The sequence below is a fragment of the Triticum dicoccoides genome, chromosome 5B (assembly GCF_002162155.2).
Source record: "Triticum dicoccoides isolate Atlit2015 ecotype Zavitan chromosome 5B, WEW_v2.0, whole genome shotgun sequence".
In the NCBI taxonomy this organism is placed as follows: Eukaryota; Viridiplantae; Streptophyta; class Magnoliopsida; order Poales; family Poaceae; genus Triticum; species Triticum dicoccoides.
In genome coordinates, this window is record NC_041389.1 from 74198686 (window position 1) to 74226068 (window position 27383).

Consider the following 27383-nt stretch of genomic DNA (forward strand, 5'->3'; position numbering starts at 1 on the left):
CGAAAGCACTTCTATGACGCGCGATTTATCGTCATGGAAGTGGACACTTCCGTGATGATAATTTTGGTAATGTCATGGAACACTTCTACGGCAGCACAGGTATGACTATCTTGATTCTGTCATAAATTTGTCATGGATGTACATGCATGACAAAAAACGCGACCTACTGTGACAAACATGTATCATCACGGAAGTGTATTTTTTTGTAGTGGCTCCTCCGGTGAGGACTTTGTCAATGATGAAGGGACCCTCCCACTTGGGCTTGAGTTTGTCCTTTTTCTTCTCCGGCAAGCGTAGAACGAGTTTGCCAGTATTATAAGTCTTGGCTTGTACTTCTCTGCTTTGATATCTGCGGGCCTATTGTTGATAGAATGCAGAACAGGCTTTTGCGACATTGCGTTCCTCCTCCAGGGCATCTAAGTTGTCCTGCCGATCAAGCTCGGCCTCTCTCTCTTCATACATGCGCACTCGAGGTGAGTCATGAATAATGTCGCAGGGTAACACAGCCTCTGCGCTGTACACCATGAAGAAAGGTGTATATCCGGTAGAACGATTGGGCGTCGTCCGCAGCCCCCAGAGTATGGAGTAAAGCTCCTCGACCCAGTGCTTGTCTGATTCTTTCAAAGACTGCACTAATCTGGGTTTGATGCCGCTCATAATAAGACCATTGGCTCGTTCCACCTGACCGTTGGTTTGTGGGTGATAGACGGAGGCGTAATCAAGCTTTATGCCCAGATTAGCACACCAGGTTTTCACCTCATCGGCTGTGAAATTGGAGCCATTATCGGTGATGATGTTGTGTGGAACACCGTAACGGTGCACAACAGCAGATATGAAGTCTATCACTGGTCCTGCTTCGGCCGTTTTAACTGGTTTGGCCTCTATCCACTTAGTGAATTTATCCACCATGACCAACAGATATTTTTCTTGTGGCTTCCTCCTTTAAGGGGTCTGGCCATATCAAGCCCCCAGACCGCAAAAGTCCAAGTGATGGGGATTGTTTGTAGAGCGGTGGGTGGCATATGGCTTTGGTTGGCGAAAAGCTAGCATCCGATGCAATGTTGGACAAGGTCATGTGCGTCTACTCGGGTCGTTGGCCAATAGAAACCTGTACGGAAGGCCTTGCTTACAAGGGCCCGAGCCGCAGCGTGGTGACCGCCGAGACCGGCATGAATTTCAGCCAAGAGTTGCCGCCCTTCTTCCTCGGAGATACATCTTTGAAGTACTCCGATAGCGCTTTTCTTGTGAGTTCTCCCTCGTGAACTTTGTAGGCTTTAGAGCGCCGCACAATGTAGTGCACCTCATTCTGATTCTCAGGGAGTTCTCGCCTATTAAGGTAGGCCAAGAAGGGTTCGGTCCATGGGGCAATGGCTGCCATGATTAAATGGGTCGATGGTGTAATTTTGGTGGCTGAGCCCCCGATGATGTCGGTGTGTTCAGAGTTTGGGGTTGTAGTCATATCCGGATTGGCATTGGCGCTCTCTCTTTCCACACCACGGATGGCTTGAAAAGCCTTTCCAAAAATATGTTAGGTGGGACGGGGTCGCGCTTAGCACCGATGCGAGCAAGGCCATCCGCCCCTTGGTTACTTTCTCGAGCCACATGGTGAAACTCGAGCCCCTCGAACCGAGCTGACATTTTGAGAATGGCGTTACGGTAAGCCGCTATCTTTGGATCTTTGGCATCGTAATCTCCATTTATTTGAGATATTGCGAGGTTTGAATCCCCGCGCACTTCCAGGCGTTGTATGCCCATGGAGACGATCATCCCGAGACCATGCAATAAGGCTTCGTAGTCGGCTGCATTGTTGGAGTCCGTGAATAATATTTGGAGGACGTACTGAACTGTATCTCCAGTAGGGGATGTTAGGACAACACCTGCCCCTAAGCCTGCCAGCATTTTGGAGCCGTCAAAGTGCATGACCCAGTTGGAATATGTGTTGTATTCTTTAGGAAGTTCGACCTCTGTCCATTCGGCGATGAAGTCGGCCAGTACTTGAGTTTTAATGGCCCGACGTGGTTTGTATGATATGTCGAATGGGAGGACCTCAATGGCCCACTTGGCAATCCGGCCCGTAGTGTCGCGATTGTTTATTATGTCATTGAGTGGTACTTCGGAGGCCACCATTATTGAGCACTCTTGAAAGTAGTGTCGTAGTTTCCGGGATGCCATGAAGACCGCGTATGCTATTTTTTGGTAATGAGGGTACCGGGATTTGCATGGTGTGAGGACGGTGGATACGTAGTATACCAGCTTCTAAAGTGGGAATGTGTGTCCGTCCTCCTCTTGTTCGACGACGAGCACCGCGCTTACGACTTGGTGTGTGGCCGATATGTATAATAACATGGGTTCACCGATGTTTGGCGCGGCTAGGATTGGGTTGCTTGCGAGAAGAGCCTTTATTTCTTCCAGTCCAGCCATTGTTGCGTCCGTCCACTCGAAGTGATTGGTGCGTCGGAGAAGGCGATAGAGTGGCAACGCCTTTTCTCCTAGTCTGGAGATAAAGCGGCTTAAAGCTGCCACACAGCCGGATAGTTTTTGGACTTGTTTAAGGTCTATTGGCATAGCCAACTGTGACAAAGCTCGGATTTTAGCTGGGTTTGCCTCAATTCCTCTATTGGAAAAGATGAAGCCCAGAAGCTTTCCAGCGGGAACGCCGAAAATACACTTTTCTGGATTGAGCTTGATGTCATATGTTCGAAGGTTGTTGAATGGGAGACGCATACCGTCTATTAAGGACTCGATGTGTCTAGTTTTGATGACTACGTCATCCACATATGCTTCCACTGACTTGCCGATTTGTTTCTCCAGGCATGTTTGAATCATGCGTTGATAGGTGGCACCAGCGTTTTTGAGCCTGAAAGGCATAGTGTGGAAGCAGAAAGGCCCGTATGGGGTGATAAATGCCGTTGCGGCTTGATCGAACTCTTTCATCTTAATTTGATGGTACCCGGAGTATGCGTCGAGGAAACACAATGCGTCATGTCCTGCGGTAGCATCGATAATCCGATCGACGCGTGGGAGGGGGAAGGGATCCTTAGGGAAGGCCTTGTTGAGGTCTTTGAAATCGACACATAGGCATCAGGATTTATCCTTCTTTGGTACCATCACCAGGTTTGCTAGCCAGTCCGGGTGTTTTATCTCCCTGATGAATCCGTCCTCGAGTAACTTGGCTAGCTCCTCCCCCATGGCTTGTCATTTGGGTTCAGAAAAGCGCTGCAATGTTTGCTTAACCATCTTATATCCCTTAAGTATGTTTAGGCTGTGTTCGGCCAGCCTGCATGGGATCCCTGGCATATGTGAAGGGTGCCAGGCAAATATGTCCCAGTTTTCATCTAGGAACACCCGCAGTGCAGCATCGACCGTGGGGTCCAGTTGTGCCCCGATGGATGCTGTCTTCGTGGAGTCCATTGGGTGGACTTGGAATTTGACTATTTCGTCTGCTGGTTTAAAGTAGGTGGATTTGGGTCGCTTCTCGAGTATCACGTCGTCCCTATCCACCATGGAGCGCAACATGGTTAATTCTTCGGCCGCGAGGGCTTCAGACAATGCCTCGAGGGCCAAGGCGGCGGTTTTGTTCTTGGCGCGGAGTGGTATGTCTGGATCGCTGGCAAGAGTGATGATTCCATTGGGCCCGGGCATCTTGAGCTTTATGTACCCTTAATGGGGTATAGCTTGGAAGCTTGCAAATGCGCCTCGCCCTAACAAGGCGTGATATCCGCTGTTGAAAGGGGCCACTTGAAAGGTTATCTCTTTGGACTGATAATTCTCTGGCGTACCGAATACCACATCGAGTGTGATTTTTCCCGCACATCGCGCTTCTCGACTGGGAATAATTCCTCGGAAGGTTGTGCTACTTTGCTCAATGTGGCTCCTATCTATTTCCCATTTTGTTGAGAGTTCCTCGTAAATGAGGTTTAGTCCGTTGCCGCCGTCCATGAGCACTTTGGTAAGCCGAAAGCCGTCCACAATCGGACTGAGGACCAATGCGGCTGGTGCCCGGACTGTTCTGAATTTTGGTTTGTCGCTGGCATTGAAAGTTATGGCCGTGTCGTTCCAGGGGTTTATTGCTGCAACTTGGTAGATTTCAGCAAGGCTGCAGAGTGCCCTTTTGCGCCTTTGTTTGAGGCGAAAGTCTCAAAGACTGTCAATATTGTAGGGTTGTTGTCTTCCATGGGATGTTGCTCTGCGGTATTTTTGGTGAGGAGATCCTCGCCGCTCTTGGCCACCTGCCGGAGTATCCAGCATGCTCTAAGGCTGTGGGTTGGTACGATATCCGGTGTTGTGTGTATTTTGCATGGCCTATCAAGCCATCCCTCCAGGAAGGTTCCGTGCCCCGTAATGGGCTTCAACTTTTTTGTTATTGCATCAGGTGACCTATGAGGGTGCATCCTTTTTGTCCGGACGAGGGGTTTAGTGGAAACCGGTGGCTCCCAAGAGGTTTCCTGAGTTTTCCAGGCGCTTTCCATTGCGCGGTACTTCTGTATTATGGTTGCCAAGTCAGCAAAGTGTGATACGTGACGGTGGTTGATTGCATTGAGGATTCCCTCGTCCGTGCAATTTTTGCAGAATAATGAGATTGCATCTTCATCGCGGCAGTCTTTGATCTTGTCCTTGACAAGGAGGAATCTGGCCCAAAAGTGATGGACCATTTCTTGGGACTACTGTCTAATGTGGGTAAGATCGCTTGTATCTGGGTGGGTGGGTGGATTTAAGTTTGAACCCTGACCCAATCTGGGATCCGAAGTTTGAGAAACTTCCGAGCTTAACAGTTCGGGCTCCGGGGTATCAACCAATTTTTCAGGCCCACAGTCCAACTCTAGGTTCAGAATACGGGGCATGTCTTCTCGTGGGCGGGTATCCGGCTCTGTGAGCTCGGAAATCCGAACATAGTTTGTCCTCAATATAGACGAAGAGTTGTCGTATTGTTCCTCCACTACTGCTATCTGATGGGTGATCGGCGGAGATTCAATTTCTCTCTGATCGGGTTTAAGCCCAATCCGATCATAGTCCATGGCGACTCCCAAGGCGGTGATGCGATCCAGGAGTTCATTTAAAGACGACAACTCCGTCGGATCCATCTGTCTGGAGTATTCTGAGCTGACACGGAGGCGATTTTCGATGACCCGAGAAGTCATCGTCGGCCCGACGGCCGAACGGGCGGTCATAGTAAAGCCGCCCAGCCGGAGGGTTTGTCCTGAGGCCAGGGCTCCCCCGGAGGTGATGTCGTCCTTGATAACAAGGCAAGCCATCAAGCCTATCTTCGACGCCATAGCGGAACTCTCAATGAAAGCACCAATGTCGGTGTCAGAACCGGCGGATCTTGGGTAGGGGGTCCCAAACTGTCCATCTAAGGTCGATGGTAACAAGAGACGGGGGACACGATGTTTACCCAGGTTCGGGTCCTCTCTATGGAGGTAATACCCTACTTCCTTCTTGATTGATCTTGATGAATATGAGTATTACAAGAGTTGATCTACCACGAGATTGTAATGGCTAAACCCTAGAAGTCTAGCTTATGAGATTATGATTGTGTCCTATGGACGAAACCCTCCGGTTTATATAGACACCGGAGGGGGCTAGGGTTGTACAAAGTCAGTTACAGAGAAAGGAATCTACATATCCGAATCGCCAAGCTTGCCTTCCATGCCAAGGAGAGTCCCATCCGGACACGGGAAGAAGTCTTATGTCTTGTATCTTCATAGCCCAACAGTCCGGCCCATGTTAATAGTCCGCTGTCTGAGGACCCCTTAATCCAGGACTCCCTTAGTCGTGGAGGCAATGAAGAAGTAGTTACGACTCCGCGGCGAATTAGACCATTTGGGGTGATAATCTTCCTTCTTCTTTTGCTCTTGTATTTCTTCTTTTGCTTCAGGTGTTTCGCCGCACGTGCCACCCTCTCTGCGAGGCATGAATAGAACAATGCTAACAATGAGATGACTACCAAATTAGATCATTTTTTATCGCCATATGACACTGGGCTACCGTGTTTCGTGCTCCTCCGTCGTAGTACTACTCCAGTGGAAAACTTGAGTATACCGCATGGTTCTTTGCTCCTCCTCAGGTCGTCGGCACATTTATACGAGCAGTCAAATCACAAGGCCCCGCCTTCCAGCAGTAATGATCTGTCAAATCACAAAGGCCCTCGCCTCTCATGAAACCGACCAAGCTAGACCGCCCCGCCCTCTAGCCTTTTAAAAAATGTATACTTTTGTACAGTAGTAGTATCGATGGATTGCGCCATGGAGCAAAGCTAACAAGATGAAATTAAAGAAAAAAGGTGGTACATATAGAGAGCGCTCGTTGCCAAATTATGATATAGTACTATTAAAGAAATAAAAAATTAGCATACCTATTTAATTCTTGGGTTCTTATTATTTATGCCACTAGTTGTGTATCACTACTCAATTTTGCCATTATAAGTTACAACTACTCAAAAATGCCATCGATCCGTGAGATGCCTGCTCAAAATGCAATTAGATATCTCAAAAATGCCACCATTAAGTTAGATGTTTGCTCAAAAATGCCATTAGACATTGTTATTCTCATGACAAACCCGTTGACCATGTTACATGACAAAAATAAGCCGATTCTCACAATGATAATTGTGGCCCCGCTTGTCAAGAGTAACCAAGTGAATAATTTTACAGGAAAATAAGAACGCTGTTGGGATCAAGTAGGCCCCACACTTTATTTTACTGCAGTGAGATAGAGGGAGAGCTGGCATGTTGGTCCATCGATATTTATGTCATTATAACATGGCAAAAGAGATTTGAGTCACAATAATGGTGTCCAGCACAACACACCCCTCAAATAAAACTAAGCACCCTAGAATTCTTTGACAAAACTAAGCACCCTGAAATTCTTTGACAACTAAACTGCTGGCTATATGATGTTGGCCATATATATTGTACGTATATAATGTGAATAAACGAGTCGTAGTACTATACCAACTAAAATATGAAATGTAAGAAATATAACAACAAGAAACATAGCATAGTTCTACTGGGGGCTCAGCACAACACACCCCTCAAATTAAACTAAGCACACCTGAAATTAAACTAAGCAACTAATCCGGTAGACACTGCATTAGAACCAGCATTAGCAATGACACTGCCACCTTACTCAGAGTCCTCGTCCATGTCCTCAACTTCGTCCTTGTCCCTCTTCCTCTTGGCCGATACTTCTTTGCTTGAACCGCACACTTGGCTCTTGCTCTTCATCCAACCCTTGTAGATATTGAAACAAAGGTAGCCATCCATTGCAGCGTACTGGTTGTGGTCTATATCTAGTACATTCCACCGCCATGCATGACGATGAAACGTGTGCGGAGGTTTCTTTAGTTTATCGTATGAAGGATGAACCATGGCTCCTGCCAGGGTCAGCATTGAAGGCTGATCACGAGAGGGCAGCAGCCCATTCTTCTGGAGGTCGAAGGGGTTGCCTACAATGAGGCCTATCCGACCTAGGACTTATCTGTCATTCGTAAAGTCTCCAGTAACGAATTTGACTAGGCCGTCCTTGAGGAAGTTCTTAAAATCCTGGCACTCAACGTCGGCATGGTATATGTGGTAGACCAAGCATAAGTCATGCACGCAAACCTGGATCATGGCGGGCTTCTTCTTCTCTTCCTCCTTTAGATTCTTCTCTGTTCCCAGGATTGTGGTGTACTCAACATCTAGCCTAGCAACCCACTCATCGTTTGAGTTTTCGAACAGGCGTCTGAAGCTAGCAAGGCATGCTTTCACCATCGCGAAAGAACGGGTGTAGATGACGTCAAACTCATCGCCGGTGATGGTTCTAACCTTGTACTCACCGCCGATCATGGAGATTTGGGACACCATGGATTTGGGAGGAGGGTTAGTATTAGTGGAACTTTCGTAATGTGAAAGGACGGGGTGACTAGGAGCGAACTTTCGTAATGTTAAAGGACGTCCGGGGACAAGTAGGAGCGAACTGCCGGCTATTTTTTTATTGTAAAAATGTTGAGTGGGGCGTGCGAACGGCAGGGTAGTGGCTTGCCTGGTGGATAAATGGATTCATGCACAGTACTATGGGGGCCTAATTAGATGTCATGTCTACTCGACGCCCAATTAAATGGCTTTCGATGTCATGTCAAGCGTCGGGAAAATTACAGGTGATACGAAGATTTCCATTCTCCCATGATACGGGCTTCCGAGAGCCCTTGGATCTGAGATTGAACGGTTGCATGGCGTGATTCTAGACCTATGGGTGAATATCCTATCCTGGAGGATTATTCTGCAAATTTTCAACAACTTAGCATGCGATCGTTCGATCTCAGATCCAAGGGCTGCCAGCAGCCCGTATCATGGTCGCGCCTACCACGACCATCACCTCGCTCGCGCGGTCGCACCCTTGGAGATTTAACATGGTGTGTTAGGCTATCTGATGTTGGCATGTCATAATAGTCATCACTTAGTCACTCATACTACAACAAGGTTAGCTATAAGGTTGGATATAAGAGTATTTTTTTAACTTCTCTCTATCTCTTTCTTCGTAGTATTTATTGCATTTGCCAAGGAGTGACCTCTTCCAATGAAACGGTGCTTAGATGAGGTGCTAAGGGCATTAAATGGCTTAGCAATCAAGTCCCCGATGCATAGGTGCTTAGTTTTTTGCTGCTAAATTTGCTTCATTTAATTAGCTATAGACTTAAATTGTCTTTTCACCTAGGTACACGCGCTTAGCACCGTTTCTTCCTTGGGTCACCAAACTAGTCTCTCTCTTCTTAATTAACTTGCCACATCAGACTTTATGCCTATATGGCAGGCTTAGCACCTGTAGGAGCAAGTAAGTACAATAGTGGGCTATAAGCCCGCTTTACATGGCATTTTGGCATATGTGGTGGAAAGAGGCAAGGAAAAAGTGGAGGAGTGGGCTCTCATGCAAGAGCCAGCCTCTACATGGTGGAGCATTAGGAGAGGCACCTGTATGGAGGTGGTCAGGAATCGGGAGACTCACGCCGGTCGTAGCGCCGCAGTTAAAATGATAATGGCAAGTCAAATCATGGGGCCCCACCTGTCCAGCAGTAACTCGCTGTCAAATCACACAGCCCTACGTTTGCAGCAGCGTACTCCCTCATCTTCTTGCGTCTCTGTCGAACCGACTAGGGGGAACTACCCCACCTACCGTGCAGGAAAAGCCCCGCCCTCGACTTTTAAATAGTACAGTATAATAATTTTGTATCCATGGATTGCGCCATGGAGCAAAGCCTCAAGAAAACGGCGGTACACATGTACGGAGTATACAGCACGTCCGTCACGTTTGCATCGCAACCTAGACAGTCGGTCGGTCTAGCACGCCGCTCTCCAAATGGAACGCGCGTCATATTGCGTTTGCACACACATGTGGGACCGCAATTGAGAACCGACCATAGGCACACTCCCCGGCCCCGCAAGTCGGGTGAGTTAATAGAAGAGAGAGACGAGCGATAGTACTAGAGAAGTGTTGTACATACGTTGGTACCTGGACGATCCCTACAAGACACGGAAGATCAGTTCGTCCATGCATGTGACCAGAATCCAGCAGACACGCCTGGATTGGGTATCGTCTACATATCGTGCAGGTTGTGTTGTACAGGGCTGTAGTTCTGGTGAGAAATCTAAAAAGAGGTTTCTTGTCATCTCGCAAAATTAGGTGCCATGTGCTTCGGATCACTGCAAGGGTTAAACAGCGACAACTGAGTTGGGCTAGTCATTGGGGGCACATGCACGAAGACTACTCGGCTGCCATCTAGGTCAAGCCGGCTATGTTAATTAGGACATCTATCGACGGACCCCTTCTCTACGAGTTTATCTTTAATTTGAGCTTTGATCCTCATCTAGTTTGTCCGTCGGGATTCATGTTGTCTCCTTTGGGCAGTGAGGTTATGATTTCATGTCATGTGCCATTTTTTCGTGTTATATGTTATAATTCGGTGCTTCAGATCAAAATGATGACAACTGTGCCTCCAGGGCACGTGCATGAAGACTTCTCGACAGTCATTGATGAGGTCAAGCCGACTTTGGTAGACAAAAGAAAACTAGTACTCCACTATATAGGCAGGAGCCTCCGCGCTTGCTTGCTAGTGTTGCTCTCTTCACACTGTCTCGCCCTCTCCAGATCTAAACACGACAGCGGTGGCCACACACACTCTCTCTCTCTGCTCACCGCTGGTCACAGATCCAGTCGGATCCTCTCCATCGGGGAAGGTGAGAAGGTGCAACGTTCACGCGGTCGTCCTCGGCAATGGCTCTTACCCACTGCCGGCACATCCTGATTAGCGTGCCTTGCCATTCTCTCCCAAGCACCGCTGGCGAGGGAGGGCCTCCAACCCCTTCTTCCTCGATGTCGTAGTGTGGGCAGATCCGGCCTCCCGCCGCCCACCTAGCGACATCCCGGCGACCCTCAGGTGTAACTTCCTTCGAAACTGGCCGTGCTCTACTTCTCGAGCTCCCGACGTTGCTGCATTTGTATCTTTTACTATTTCTCAGGCCCCCTCGTAGATAAGATCGATCGGCTGTTTGAAAACCACCTAAATTTTTACTGTTAAGAGGTAAAACTAGTTCATGCACTCGAATCTAGTACTACTTGGTTCAAACAAGGAAGAAAGGGGGTGGAGGTGGGGGAAGATTTGTTACCTGAATCTAGTACTTGGTGGAAAGAGGAAATAATGGGTGCGAAAAGTAGCAGAGACTGGCTATCCAACTGGTCTCTAGGTCTAATAGGGAAACAAACAGAAACGCAGTACAAACTGAATATAAACCTGATCTATTGGTTGAAAAAGGAAAAGAAAGTGGGGACTGGGGGACAAGTTAACAGAGTAAGTCCAGCACTAGATTTGCTAGCCTCACCCAGTATAAGGTGGCTATACCGAACAAAAATGGGACCAACCCAGATGTCCTATTCTGATGTTTGTTGCCCCGAGCCATGATTATTTAATGCCACTAGTAAAATGTAGCAGTCGCACTGTTAAAAGAAAGGACACATTAAAAGTTTTCAATGTAATGCCTCCAGTAATATGAATCAATGGCACTTTTTTCATGTCCTACTAAATTTCCCATTAAGATAAGTTGCTTCTTTTCATTAGAAATGCAACTGTCCTGGTCCGCCTACTCTCCTGTGCCCAAATACCGACTCTATAGCAGCTATTAATGTAATGTTGCTGGTAAAATGAAGCAATGGCACCATTAAAGTAATGTCGTATTTAACGGTTGTCATAGTTAATCCTAATGCCCACACTAATATCTAGCAACGCTGCTGCTTTAGAAATTGCTATTGTCCTTGTAGGATTGCCATTCAGATAAGTAACATGCTTCTTTTCATTTGATGCATGTTTCATCACTTGTTAGTCACCCTCCTTTCCACCTTTTTTGTGCAAACAGAGATATACATTTCACGCTTGATCTTAGTTAAACTGCACAAATGATATCCAAATTATAGTTGCACATTCCAGGAGCTTCACAACCAACCTTGATGTTGCTCAATTTTATTGCAACTAATGAAGAAGAAGCTCTATGGGTTTTGTTTTCTGATGGAAATGGAACCGGGGCTGGAGCCTTTTTCTTAAAAAAAAGAAGCTGCTAGCTCAAGGGACATTGCTTCATTCTAGGTGAACTACACCAAAAGGTCCCATGAATTGCATCATCCATGTTGGTGACTGGTGTCATCCCTTCTACGATGGCGTTGACTGCAGATATGGTTCCCATCACGAGGTATGTTCCTTTTTGGTCTGACCGTTTGCCAAAGATCCTGCATGTTTATCCTCCTCTTGTGCTACTATTTTGGCACTGCCATGATAAAGCAGTAATGTTATTATTTTGCACCTTAATCTAGTGGCACTATTAATTTGAGGTACTGTTTTGGCACCGCTAGTGCCACTGTTTTTTTATATATCGAAAGAGGGGGTTCCCTCTGATTTCATTAAAGAAACCCAACCATAGAGAACCATTATCCGACAACATCTCGGTGTAAACAGGCAGTTATGCAACTACTACTAGAACAGACTGAGTACTAGTAGGAGACAAGTTCGCCACATAAGCTAGGCAGGTAGGGGGATGCAGAAACAACTCGACCAAGTTTGGATTACAACCCAAATGCTACCACAGAAACATCGGGGGGGGGGAGATAGGGACTGAAAGAGCCAGCTTCAGCATCCCAGCCTAAGCACCCCCGGCCTCCATCTTTGCGACGCATGGTATAGCTCGTTTGCCACCTGCTCGACCCTAGTGTCACTGATAAAATGAAGTAATAATACAGTTAAAATAGTGCGAGTGTCCTCTCTATCATTTCATTTCCAATGTAGAAAGTGCTTCTCTTTGTTAGTATATGTTTCATTAACTAGTCCCATTGTCAATGTTTAAGCATTTCTGCAAATTGGGGTGCTTAATATTAGTTGATCTGCACAAAAATAGAGATTTGAATGTCTCAAGGCCCCTCCTTGTACTACCGTTGTACATGGATGTTCATCACTGGCAGAAGGTGTATCGGTGAGACTTGGGACGATTTCCAGTATGAGGCGTACCATATGAGGCGTCGCAGGGCCCATCTCGCCCTCACAGCATGGCATACTATGATACCATCACAATGTTTTCTTCTATTCATTAGTGTACGTTTCATCAACTAGTGCCACTATAATGTAATCACGCTTTTTCATTATCTGTGCAAACAGGGTTATTCAGCTGCATTTTGGTGGAACTGCACAAATGTATGGATGGAACCGGCGTATATGCAGAGTGCGAGGTGTGCCAAGTAAAAATTACCAACACCAACCATGCTCCATGCATGCATTGTCATCCACCACCACCAGTGGGATGTGTGGCACTCTCTGTGGACGGATCTTTCTCGGCAGCAAATCCTCTAACCAAATACTAGTAGCTTATATTGGCAGTTTTCTAGGGAGTACTTTTTTCTGAAAGAAGCACCAGTCTATTTTTCTTTATTTGTACACAGTGTCACAATTTTGACCCAAAGGTCCAGAGCTATTTTAGGGTGATTGGCGTAGTACTCAAAGACCGATTGTAAGCATGATTTTCATTAGCTGTCACACTGATTGTAAGCATGAGCAGATGGAAGATTAGGTTAGTGCGAAGCTTACCTTAAACTCTACCACCACTGTTGAAACGAGGCGAGCGTCGAGGGAACCATGGAGAACAGTGGGGAAGCAATGTCGCACCATCCGGCCTCCTCTTGTGGTGGGAGAACGAATACTCCTGTGGCTCCGGCTGGCTCTGCACCCTCACGAATGGCACACCGTACTCGATCGATTTGTTATCCTCTAGGTGCTCGACCTTCGACCTGTACGCCCACCACCTCCACCTGACTTTCGCCTCAGGCAAATCTGTCTGCTCCATCACCCAAAGGAGATACTTGATGAACTCGAAGGACTGTGGCGTGACTGCCACCGAGGAGTACAGCGCCACCCTCATCGCCGCTATCTCGCTCTTTCGCATACATTGGCACATGGCCCTCATCGTCCTCGAAATCTCCCACTCATTGTCAAACCAAGTAAAGATCTCGTTCAACCTGGCTAACTTTGCTTGGTCGCCGCTGGTGATCTACCTGATTCGTTGTTGCATCCTCTCCATAGATGTCATTCTGAGTGGTCCGGTGCTAGCTTTGGAAGATGGGAGGAGAGACGGTGGTCTTGCAATAGAGAAGAGGGAGAGGCGAGATGGTGGTTTTGGAATGGAGATGATGGAGAGGGGAGGAGGTGGTTTTGCAATGGAGAAGAGGGAGAGGTGAGACGGTGGTTTTGGAATGGAGATGATGGCGAGGAGAGGAGGTGGTTTTGCAATGGAGGAGAGGGAGAGGAGCGTGCGACAGCGATTTAGGATTGGACGAGAGGGCCGGCGCGCTGTGACTGGATCAAAATCAAATTCAGTTTACCCTTCAATTAAGAAAGTGACCCCACATTAACTAGTCCCCCTTTTATTCTGGGTCATAATTGACCATGATTTTAGCAAATAAAATATATGTTATACATTGAAAAAATAATATAATTTGAAAGTACATTCAGATACGAACCAAACGATACAATTTTTGGTGACGTGCATTCACATTTTGCTTGTCAAATATAGTACATGGTCAAACTTTGACCCAAGATACGCAAAACAAAAAAATACTAACAAGACCAGCGCCGCTCTTCCCCTCTTATCCTCTTAAACCACCACCACTCCTCTCATGTTCCAATCTAAATCCAGCATCGCTCCTCTCCTCTTCCATTTCAAAACCACCGCCCCTCTTCTCTTGTTCCAATCCAAAACCAGCGTCGCCCCTCTCCTGTTCTAATCCAAAACCAGCGCTGCTCCTCTCCTCTTCCATTCAAAAACCACCGCTGGCGAGTGAAGGTGCTGTGGAGAAGTAGATCGATGGAGGAGTAAAAACGATATGTGAGGATCATAGAGGGCGACCCTGTGAAGCTAGCTAGGATGTTGGAGATACAGTCTTAGTTTGACAACAAGGACCAACTAGCGGCAACGGCGACATCCATGGCCTAATATCTGCAACAGAGCGAAAAGGTGGCGATACTCCCGGAGGGAGTCGTGCGGGAGTACATAGAGCTGCTCCTCTAGGCCATGGAGCAAACAGATTCACCAAATCCAATAGTGAGGGAGTGGTGGTGGGAGTATCAATCCTAGATGGAGCATCCACCGGAGATTGAAGGATCGAGCATCTACAGGGTGTTGTTTGTGAGGGTGTCGTGCCAGAGCGAGCCGGTGGAGTCTTCGTCGACCGAACCCAACTGCAAGAGGAGAAAAGCAGTTGGACCGACGATGCTTCCCAGCCATCCTCTCCCTCGCCGTTCACATCATCTCATGGGGCCCTTGTCTTCCACTGAGGAATAGGAGGGGACTGCCCCCCCCAGCCCAATACTCGAACAGGTTGTGAATTGTCAGGAGGAGCTTAGGGTTGTCAGTATTTGCAGGTTGTGAATTGTGTTTTGTGTTGTGTATTTTGAGAGTACTTTCAGATATGAATGTCTTTTGAATTTCAGATTTGTAGTATTGAGCATATGAAGTATTTTATGAATTTTAGAGATCTATTTCTAGCACTTAAAAAAATGTAGTTTCATAGGAGTATAAAAGTGCAGACAATGTGAATCTCAGAGAAGAAACTGCAAGTTTTAGTTTCAGATAAGAAACTACAAGTTCAGTTTCAGATAAGAAACTGCAACTTTCAGAGGCAGAGCATTTATATTAACGCGGCCTTTTCAAACAGTTTTAACATCATGTTGGAAGTTTTATTCATGGCCGAAAATGGAACTACCAGCCAGTTAACATCATGTTGATCAACATTCATGCATAGCACATCTTCATATGATGCACAGTCAAAAAGATATACTATTTTCAAAATGCCCACACAATGTCGAGTGTGCGAAAAACAGAGAAAACAAGGGACGAAGTTTTGGCAAGTGTTGGACGTGGTGTGCGTAGATGAAAATGGGGACCCACATGTCAATAAAGGCAGAGGCAAAAAATTTGGAGATATTTTCCCTGCATCAGGTGGAATCGAACCCGGGCGGAACAGCTGTCGGGTAGTGTCACTTGGCCACTGGGCTAATTCAGTACTTTCGGTACTAATAAGGCACTTCCTCAGGTGGTCGGATCTCCTCCTGTGCCTTTGTGCGCTCGCCACGGCGCCACTGTCTGCCGTTGTGAACATGCTGAACAAACAAGAGGAATCTGGAGAAGATTGTATGTGGAGAGGCGAACAGTCGGGACCCACCAGGTCTATGGCCGTACGCAAGCAAGTGCCTCATCGAAAAAATACTTCCTCCTAATGCTATACTGACGTTGGGGCCCACGGGTTTGTCAACATAGTTTCATTTTTTAGGTGCTTCAACGTAGTTACTATAGGAGATAAATACACAACGAAGACGGGGAGCTGACAGGTATCATTTATTATCACTTGGGCAGCAAGGTTCAGCTGGGTTTTGGGCTGCCCTGTCTAGGATTTATTTTTTAACATGTGCAACCCACGACATGCTGGTTTATATATTATTGAGGGCCGTCATGTATATACCGGCCTATGGACCTCCCATCCGAGGTTTTATTTTTCCTGAAACATTGGCATCCCAATTTATGTATTTTTTTGAAGAAAACGCAGAGGTCTGTTCTATTTTTCTATATAAGAATAGGAACGCCTGGTCTAACTTATGTTTCCCTTCTAACTATATTATATATATTTAAATTATTTTATATGTTATTATATATTATTGTTATTGTCATCATATATTTAACAGATACTTACATATGTAAGAAAACAAATACCACATCTTATTAACTTATAAAAATAATTTCTTAACAATAAAATCCTGGATTTTTCTGGCAACAAAAATCCTGGTGATTGTGTACAAAAGCTTGGTAAGATTTAAGGACCAATGTAATAATATATCACTTATTATTTAAAATATATTTATAACAAAATGCTCAGCCCATGTTTATTATTTGATAACATTGCTGCGCCCAACCCAACATTATAATTAGAATCAGCCCAGCAAAATCGTGTATTTCGAGAAAGTGCAAATGGCCTATAATTTTTTAGGAAAAAATAAATGGGCCGCATACGCTAAATTATTTGTTCACCCAGCCCAACTAATGGACTATAATTCTAAAAAAAGATCAAATTGACTGTAAATTCTACCCCACAAAAAAAAGACTGTAAATTCTGAAGAAATGGGTTCAATACGTGCCACATTATTGGAGGCTGGAATGTGGGCCAATAGGTCGAAGCCAACGCAAGTCGTTGTCAACTTAGTCAACAAATGATTCTGACATCGTTAGCCGTTGGATTTACATCCAACGACTGGCATCCATCTTCAATATCTTGTATTCTTCCTCCAGCGCCGCCGGGACCACCTGCTCCCACCTCCTGTAGCTAGCAGCTCTACTTAGCATGCTTCCTTGTGAAGCGCTACTCCACCGTTGGCCAGGCCATCCCTCCACCCCTCCACACCTCATGTTCTTCTCCGCTGACTGTCGAACCACACCGCACCAGAACCAGTTAACCCTCGTACACCTCTTCGTCTGCGACTCTACTCCCGCGTCTTCCCATCTCCAGCTCGTTACTGTCCGGGGCCTTGCCGTCGTCCACCACCTTGGATGCGCTCGGCGTGGAGTGGTCAACATGGTCAACAAACGACACCATCGGAAGTAGACTATGCGTGGAGAGGCTGACAGCTGGGTGCACGACCGCACGCAAGGAAATCCCTCCTTATTACGCGCAAAATAATGATTCCTCCACCTGATAGTTGGGACCCACCGGAAGGGCCTCTGTATTTCACAAAAAAACATTCCCTCCACTGAAAGGTCGAACCCACCAGCTATATCTTTGCACGCAAGGAAGTGCCTCCTTATTACGCACAAAAACATGAATACCCCCTGCTAGCTGGGACCCACCATAGTGGGAGGCTGACTTGTGGGACAACTAAGTTGACGGGGACAGAAGGATTTGTCAACTTAGTCAATATGAACGATTCTAGCTCCAGTGACCGTACGATGTCCATCCAACGGCCGTAGTGCTTCTTCAACCTCTGGTCTTCTTGCTCCAGCCGCCCAAACCAGAGTTGGTCGTGTCGTGTGCTCCTGCCTCCCGTGGTCGGCTGTGATGCCGCGAAGGCCTCACTGCCCCCTACTACTCCCACCGCTGGCCAGGCCATCCCTCTACTCACCCACACCCCTGTTATTCTGTGGCGACGGCTGCCTCACACCACAGCCGAACCAATGAACCCTCGTACTCCTCTCCGTGTTGGCATCCACTATCGCGTCTTCCCCGGTTCCATGTCGTCCCCTTCCTAGGCCTCGTCGTCTTCCACCGCCCTGGTGCTCTCGGTGCGGCGTGGTCAACGTGGTCAATGAACGACTTCCATCGGAAGAGTACTGTACACGGAGAGGCTGACAGCTAGGTCCATGGCAGCCGCAAGGAATTGGCTCCTTATTACGCACAAAATAATTATTCCTCCACCTGATAGTAGGGACCCACCGGATGGGCCACTGTATTTCACGAAAAAATGTTTCCCCCCTGACTGCTGGGACCCACCAGCTACATCTTCGCACGCAAGGAAGTGTGTCCATATTACGGGCAAAAAAACCGATTCGCCCCCCTGACTGCTGAGACCCACCAGCTACGTCTTCGCACGCAAGGAAGTGCCTGACAGTTGGGACCCACCTGGTCGAAGCGTACGTTGCGTTGTCATTCTGGTCGCGAACGTGTACGTACATATTGGTCATAGTAGAGGCGTGCACGTGTCGTAGTAGAGGCGCGCATGTGTTGTAGTAGAGGCGCGCACTTAGCATATACACGTATGTACAACGGCCAGGGTGCAAGAAAGTAAATATGGCCACGTACGTACATACTAGCGGGGTCTCGAACGCCTACTCGCGCATACGTATGGCCAGGGCTTGTGTACATGGCTGGGTCAGAACGGAGAAACTGCGTCGTCGTCGTGTTCATGGGGAGCCAACCGGCTGGGTCGTAACGGAATGCGTTGTCGTGTTCATCGGGAGGGCTTGGATGGAATAGCCGACGAAAACGAGGCCTGGCGTACTGTAGAACGGAGGAAACGGCCTTGTGTTCGACCTGCCACGGTCGAAATGGGATCCTGTTCCTCGGGAGGGGTCTGGTGTACCTCAAAACGGAGGAAACGAACTTTTGTTGGACCTCCTACGGTCGAAACGGGGTCCTGTTGATCGGGAGGGGTGTGGCGTACCGCAAAACGGAGGAAACGGACTTGTGTTGGAGCGCTACGGTCGAAATGGGGGTCTTGTTCATCGGGAGGGGTGTGGCGTACCACAAAACGAGACTCCATGGGATACTGTTCATCTCCACCGTCGACCTCCTCCAGCCTCCACGGGCTACTGTTCATCCACCGCCGACCTCCTCCAGCCTCCACCTGTGACTGTTCATCCACGAGCTCCTGTTCATCCAGCCTCGACCGCACGCTCCTCCACCGGCTACTGTTCAACCAGCCCTCTCCATGGGGTCCTGTTCAACCACCCCTCCATGGGCTACTATTCATCCAGCCCTCCACCGGCTACTATTCAACCATCCCTCCACGGGCTACTGTTCAACCTTTCCTCCACGGGGTCCTGTTCATCCAGCCCTCCACGGGGTCTTGTTCATCCACACCCAGCCGGCTCGATCGATCGGGGTCCTGTTCATCCAGAGGCAACACCACGGGGTCCTGTTCATCCAACCCCCCACCGGGAACTGTTCATCCACCCCCAACAACAATCACTGTTCATCCTAAGGCAGCATCCATCGGCTTTAGTTAGCAGCAGTAGCGAAGGAATAGCTCGATCGGGTTCAGTTAACAGTCATCGATCAATCGCTCAGGTTCAGTAACACGTAGCCTACAGTGCAATCGCTCGGGTTCACTAGGTGAACGCCTCGCTCGGGTTCAGTTAGAGCCCAATTCCTCGCACCCATGCGTGTGCGTGTACGAGAGAAATGTGCAAACCTCCGTGCATCGCTCGGCCCCGACCACCCACCGTAACCGGGAACACCCCGATATTTTCCTCGCCCTCGCTTGTACCACGGTTGTTTCTGTCATGGACGGCCCATAGAATGTCATGCAGCTGCGTCTCCAACCCGCCCAGGACAAAAAGGCCATTTTCTGTCATGATTTTTTGTCATAGAAGTAGGAGCCCACCACATCCATGATGATACTGGGTTTTGTCACAATTATCGTCATAGAAGTGTCATAAGTATGATAGGAAAAAATTCTGTTCGGCCCAAAATGTCACGGATGTGTCTTTTTTTTGTAGTGTGGCGCTCAAATATTTTGGGCCATACAAAATTCTAGAAAAGGTGGGTAATGCAGCGTACAGACTTGAACTGCCTCAAGGGAGTCAAGTCCACCCATTTTTTCATGTTTCCCAATTGAAGGGCCATGTTCCAGACCACACTCCTGTCTTCACAACATTATCAGTGCATGTGGATATGTTAGCTCCAGGTGTAATCCCTGAAGAAATTCTCGATCGTCGCATGGTCAAGGGTAATGTAGCACACTTGCAGATTCTGGTTAAATGGGTAACAGTTCCAGCTTCATCAGCAACTCGGGAAGACTACAAGGTGTGATACGTATCCCACGTATCTATAATTTTTGATTGTTCCATGCTATTATATTATCTATTTTGGATGTTTTATATGCATTATTATGCTATTTTATATTATTTTTGGGACTAACCTATTAACCTAGAGCTTAGTGCCAGTTTCTGTTTTTTGCCTATTTTAGAGTTTCGCAGAAAAGGAATACCAAACGGAGTCCAAATGGAATAAAACTTTCGCGCTGATCTTTCTTGGACCAAAAGCAAACCAGGAGACTTGGAGATGAAGTCGGAGAAGCAACGAGACGGCCATGAGGGTGGAGGGCATGCCCAAGGGGTAGGGCGCGCCCCCTACCTCGTGGGTCCCTCGGAGGTCTCCTGGCCTAATTCTTTCGCCCATATATACTCGTATACCCCGAATCCATCAGGGGGAGCCACGAAAACACTTTTCCACCACCGCAACCTTCTATACCCATGAGATCCCATCTAGGGGCCTTTTTCGGCGTCCTGCCGGAGCGGGATTTGATCATGGAGGGCTTCTACATCAACACCATTGCCCTTCCGATGAAGCGTGAGAAGTTTAACACAGACCTATGGGTCCACAGCTAGTAGCTAGATGGCTTATTCTCTCTCTTTGATTCTCAATACCATGTTCTCCTTGATGTTCTTGGAGATCTATTCGATGTAATGCTCTTTTGCGGTGTGTTTGCTGAGATCTGATGAAATATGGATTTATGATGATATTATCTATGAATATTATTCGACTCTTCTCTGAATTCTTATATGCATGATTTGATATCTTTGCAAGTCTCTTCGAATTATCGGTTTAGTTTGGCCTACTAGATTGGTTTTTCTTGCAATGGGAGAAGTGCTTAGCTTTGGGTTCAATCTTGCGGTGTCCTTTCCCAGTGACAGTAGGGGAAGCAAGGCACGTATTGTATTGTTGGCATCGAGAATAAAAAGATGGGGTTTTCATCGTATTGCTTGAGTTAATTCCTCTACATCATATCATCTTAATTAATGTGTTACTCTATTCTTTATGAACTTAATACTCCAGATGCAGGCAGGAGTCGGTCGATGTGTGGAGTAATAGTAGTAGATGCAGAATCGTTCCGGTCTACTTGACACGGACCTGATGCCTATGTTCATGATCATTGCCTTAGATATCGTCATAATTATGAGCTCTTCTATCAATTGCTCGGCAGTAATTTGTTCACCCACTGTATTATTTACTATCTTGAGAGAAGCCACTAGTGAAACCTATTTCCTCCGGGTCTCTTTTCCATCATATCATATAAGTTCTACTTTCCATCATACTAGTTTCCGATCTACTATTTTGCAATCTTTTACTTTCCAATCTAAAAACCAAAAATACCAAAAATATTTACTTTACCATTTATCTATCTCTATCAGATCTCACTTTTGCAAGTAACCGTGAAGGGATTGACAACCCCTTTATCACATTGGGTGCAAGTTTGTTGATTGTTTGTGCAGGTATTTGGTGACTTGTGTGTTATCTCCTACTGGATTGATACCTTGGTTCTCAAACTGAGGGAAATACTTACTCTACTTTGTTGCATCACCCTTTCCTCTTCAAGGGAAAAACCAACGCAAGCTAAAGAAGTAGCAGGAAGAATTTCTGGCGCCGTTGCCGGGGAATTCTACGCCAAATCAAGCTATACCAAGTACCCATCATAAACTCTCATCTCTTGCATTATATTATTTTCCATTCACCTCTTGTTTTCCTCTCCCCCACCTCTAAAATGATTTTCGAAAAGATTTGCCTTTTCTTTGCCCCTCTTTCATTCGTCTTTCTCGCCTGCTTTTTTGTGTGCTCATGTGTTATATCGCTTGATTTGCCTTCATAGCTAGTCCTCCCATCATTGTTAGTACTCCCGAAAATGAAGTCCTCAATTTTACAAAGGGAGGGATAAAATTTAAAAGATGCTTGGCATAGAATTTGCAATGCTCAAAATAGGTCTACTTGAAAGCAATCTATTGCCATTCTTCTTCGCAATTTTTATATGGGCGTTACTCCTTGGAATAGATATGTTGTGGATACTATTGCCGGGGGAAATTTCTTGGGAAGCCATACTTGTGATTCTTATAATGCTATGATAGATTTGTTAGGCCCACCACCTCTTTTGTTCAACGGAACTGTTTTAACTTTGGAACATGTGATGCAAAGGCTTGATATTATAGACAATAAAATTGCTACCGTTGAGTTGATTGAAAATTTGGATTAAAAGATTCATAATCAGATTTCCCAATATGGATCTAAGGTAGGAGTTACTTTAAAGAATCTTAAACAGAAGGAACCTATAGTTAATGAAAAGATAGATCAAGATTCCGCTAGAATTGGCAAACTAGAGGATATTATTACCAATTTGGGTTCCGCTTTTTCTTCCATTAAAACTACTCCAAGTCTTCCTCCTACTATGACTGCCAAGTTTATTTATGTTCCTAAGAATAAGGGTGAATCTTCTAGTAATGAAAATGAAGATCTTAAAACAATTAGTGTTCACCCCCAATTTTCTTGATATTATTAAGGAACCTTTTGCCACGAATGAATTTCTTGATTTCTCGCCTAGGAGTTTGATCATTAATAAAACCCAAGACTTCCTAAGGATCATACTTTTGCAATTGAAGAATTGCATACCAAAGATGACAATACCTAGATATTTTCGTGTTTTATGCCTAGCTAAGGGTGTTAAATAATAGCGCTTGTTGGGAGGCAACCCAATTTTATTTTTGTTCTTTGCTCTTTGTTCCTGTTTAGTAATAAATAATTCATCTAGCCTCTATTAGATGCCATTTTGTGTTTTAATTAGTGTTTGTTCCAAGTTAAACCTTTAGGATAGCTTGTGGTAATGGTTGTGTTGATCCTGTTGAAAAACAGAAACTTTTGCGCCCAGTAAATAATTTCCAGATTTTTATTGAAACGTGATTTTGATCTGATTCTTTAATATGTATTGGTGCACAAATTTCTCAGGTTGTCCTAATTTTTCAGAATTTTTTGAGTTACAAAAGTATTCAAGAGTTACAGATTACTACAGATTGTTCTGTTTTTGACAGATTCTGTTTTCTATATGTTGTTTGCTTATTTTGATGATTCTATGGGTAGTATCGGGGGGTATGAACCATGGAAAAGTTGGAATACAATATATATTACACAAATATAAATAAAGAATGAGTTTGCAATAGTACCTTAAAGTGGTGATTTATTTTCTTATACTAACGGAGCTTATGAGATTTTCTGTTGAGTTTTCTGTTCTGAAGTTTTCAAGTTTTGGGTAAGGATTTGATGGACTATGGAATAAGGAGTGGCAAGAGACTAAGCTTGGGGATGACCAAGGCACCCCAAGGTAATATTCAAGAACAACCAAAAGCCTAAGCTTGGGGATGCCCCGGAAGGCATCCCCTCTTTTGTCTTCGTCTATCGGTAACTTTACTTGAGGCTATATTTTCATTCACCACATGATATGTGTTTTGTTTGGAGCGTCTTGTATGATTTGAGTCTTTGATTTTTAATTTTCCACAATCATCCTTTATGTACACACCTTTTGGGAGAGACACGCGTGAATCGTGATTTATTAGAATACACTATGTGCTTCACTTATATCTTTTGAGCTAGGCAATATTGCTCTAGTGCTTCACTTATATCTTTTTAGAGAACGGCGGTAGCTTTATTTTATAGAAATTGATGAACTCTCATGCTTCACTTATATTATTTTGAAAGTATTTTTGAATAGCATGGTAATTTGCTTTGGTTATAAATTTAGTCCTAATATGATAGGCATCCAAGGGGGATATAATAAAAACTTTCATATAAAGTGCATTGAATACTATGAAAAGTTTGATTCTTTATGATTGTTTTGAGATATGAAGATGGTGATATTAGAGTCATGCTAGTGGAGTAATTGTGAATTTGAGAAATACTTGTGTTGAGGTTTGTGAGTCCCGTAGCATGCACCTATGGTGAACCGTTATGTAACAAAGTTGGAGCATGAAGTATTTTTTTGATTGTCATCCTTTGTGTGGAGGTCGGGATAGCGCGATGGTTAACTCCTACCAACCCTTCCCCTAGGAGCATGCGCATAGTGCTTGATTTCAATGACTAATAGATTTTTGCAATAAGTATGTGAGTTCTTTATGACTAATATTGAGTCCATGGATTATACGCACTCTCACCCTTCCACCATTGCTAGCCTCTCTTGTACCGCGCAACTTTCGCCAGTACCATACACCCACCACATACCTTCCTCAAAACAGCCACCATACCTACCTATTATGGCATTTCCATAGCCATTCCGAGATATATTGCCATGCAACTTTCCACCGTTCCGTTTATTATGACACGCTTCATCATTGTCATATTGCTTTGCATGATCATGTAGTAGACATCGTATTTGTGGCAAGGCCACCTTTCATAATTCTTCCATACATGTCACTCTTGATTCATTGCACATCCCGGTACACCACCGGAGGCATTCACCTAGAGTCATATTTTTGTTCTAAGCATTCAGTTGTAATTTTTTCGAGTTGTAAGTAAATAGAAGTGTGATGATCATCATTATTAGAGCATTGTCCCATGTGAGGAAATGAAAAAGAAAACAAAGAGGCCAAAGAAGCCAAAATAAAAAAAGGCCAAAGAAGCCAAAGAAAAGAAAAAGAAAAAGGAAAAGAAAAAAAGAGAGAAAAAGTGAGAAGGGACAATGTTACTATCCTTTTCCACACTTGTGCTTCAAAGTAGCACCATGATCTTCATGATAGAGAGTTTCCTATTTTGTCACTTTCATATACTAGTGGGAATTTTTCATTATAGAACTTGGCTTGTATATTCCAACGATGGGCTTCCTCAAATTTCCCTAGGTCTTCATGAGCAAGCAAGTTGGATGCACACCCACTTAGCTTATTTTGAGCTTTCATACACTTATAGCTCTAGTGCATCCGTTGCATGGCAATCCCTACTCACTCGCATTGATATATATTGATGGGCATCCATAGCCCGTTGATACGCCTTGTTGATGTGAGACTATCTCCCTCTTTTTCTTTTCTCCACAACCACCATTCTCTTCCACCATAGTGCTATGTCCATGGCTCACGCCCATGTATTGCGTGAAAGTTAAAAAAGGTTTGAGAATAGTAAAGTATGAAACAATTGCTTGGCTGAAACCGGGGTTCTGCATGATTTGAGTATTTTGTGTGATGAAGATGGAGCATAGGCAGACTATATGATTTTGTAGGGATAAGATTTCTTTGGCCATGTTATTTTGAGAAGACATAATTGCCTTGTTAGTATGCTTGAAGTATTATTGTTTCTATGTCAATATTAAACTTTTGTTTTGAATCTTACGGATCTGGACATTCATGCCACAATAAAGAGAACTACATGGATAACATGTTAGGTAGCATTCCACATCAAAAATTCTGTTTTTTATCATTTACCTACTTGAGGATGAGCAAGAATTAAGCTTCGGGATGCTTGATACGTCTCCAACGTATCTATATTTTTTATTGTTCCATGCTATTATATTATCTGTTTTGGATGTTTTATATGCATTATTATGCTATTTTATATTATTTTTGGGACTAACCTATTAACCTAGAGCCCAGTGCCAGTTTCTGTTTTTTGCCTGTTCTAGAGTTTCACAGAAAAGGAATACCAAACGGAGTCCAAACGAAATAAAACTTTCGCGATGATCTTTCTTGGACCAGAAGCAAACCAGGAAACTTGGAGATGAAGTCGGATAAGCAACGAGGCGGCCAAGAGGGTGGAGGGCACGGCCAGGGGGGTAGGGCGCGCCCCCTACCTCGTGGGCCCCTCGGAGGTCTCCTTGCCTCATTCTTTTGCCCATATATACTCTTATATCCCAAATCCATCAGGGGGAGTCACGAAAACACTTTTCCACCGCCGCAACCTTCTGTACCCGTGAGATCCCATCTAGGGGCCTTTTTCAGTGTCCTGCTGGAGGGGGATTCGATTACGGAGGGCTTCTACATCAACACCATTGCCCTTCCGATGAAGCGTGAGTATTTTACCATAGACCTATGGGTCCATAGCGTAGCTAGATGGCTTCTTCTCTCTCTTTGGTTCCCAATACCATGTTCACCTTGATGTTCTTGGAGATCTATTCGATGTAATACTCTTTTGCGGTGTGTTTGCCGAGAACCAATGAATTGTGGATTTATGATCATATTATCTACGAATATTATTTGAGTCTTCTCTGAATTCTTATGTGCATGATTTGATATCTTTGCAAGTCTCTTCGAATTATCTGTTTAGTTTGGCCTACTAGATTGGTTTTTCTTGCAATGGGAGAAGTGCTTTGCTTTGGGTTCAATCTTGCGGTGTCCTTTCCCAGTGACAGTAGGGGCAGCAAGGCACGTATTGTACTATTGCCATCGAGGATAAAAAGATGGGGTTTTCATCATATTGCTTGAGTTAATTCCTCTACATCATATCATCTCAATTAATGCGTTACTCTGTTCTTTATGAACTTAATACTATAGATGCAGGCAGGAGTCGGTCGATGTGTGGAGTAATAGTAGTAGATGCACAATCGTTTCGGTCTACTTGACACGGGCGTGATGCCTATGTTCATGATCATTGCCTTAGATATCATCATAATTATGCGCTCTTCTATCAATTGCTCGGCGGTAATTTGTTCACCCACCATATTATTTGCTATCTTGAGAGAAGCCACTAGTGAAACCTATGGCCCCCGGGTCTCTTTTCCATCATATTAAGTCTCTTTTCCAACATATAAGTTCTATTTTCCATCATACTAGTTTTCAATCTACTATTTTGCAATCTTTTACTTTCCAATCTATAAACCAAAAATACCAAAAATATTTACTTTACCGTTTATCTATCTCTATCAGATCTCACTTTTGCAAGTAACCGTGAAGGGATTAACAACCCCTTTATCGCGTTGGGTGCAAGTTTGTTGATTGTTTGTGTAGGTATTCGGTGACTTGTGTGTTGTCTTCTACTAGATTGATAACTTGGTTCTCAAACTGAGGGAAATACTTAGTATACTTTGTTGCATCACCATTTCCCCTTCAAGGGAAAAACCAACACAAGCTCAAGAAGTAGCAAGGTGCTCAAGGCTTGGTTCTCGAGCGCACCAGCTTGGGGACAAGCTGGTTCTTCAGGGGCAGGTATTGTAAGCAGTGGCGCATGGGTGATCTGTGCAGGCAAGGTACAGAGGACAGGCAGCGCGCGACAGGAAAACAAGAGTGTTTAAAATCAGTGTACGGATTAGGCCTAGGAGCCGTGGATTCGAGTGGTGGGCTGTGGGCCTCGTATTGGACTTGCAATATATAAGCAAG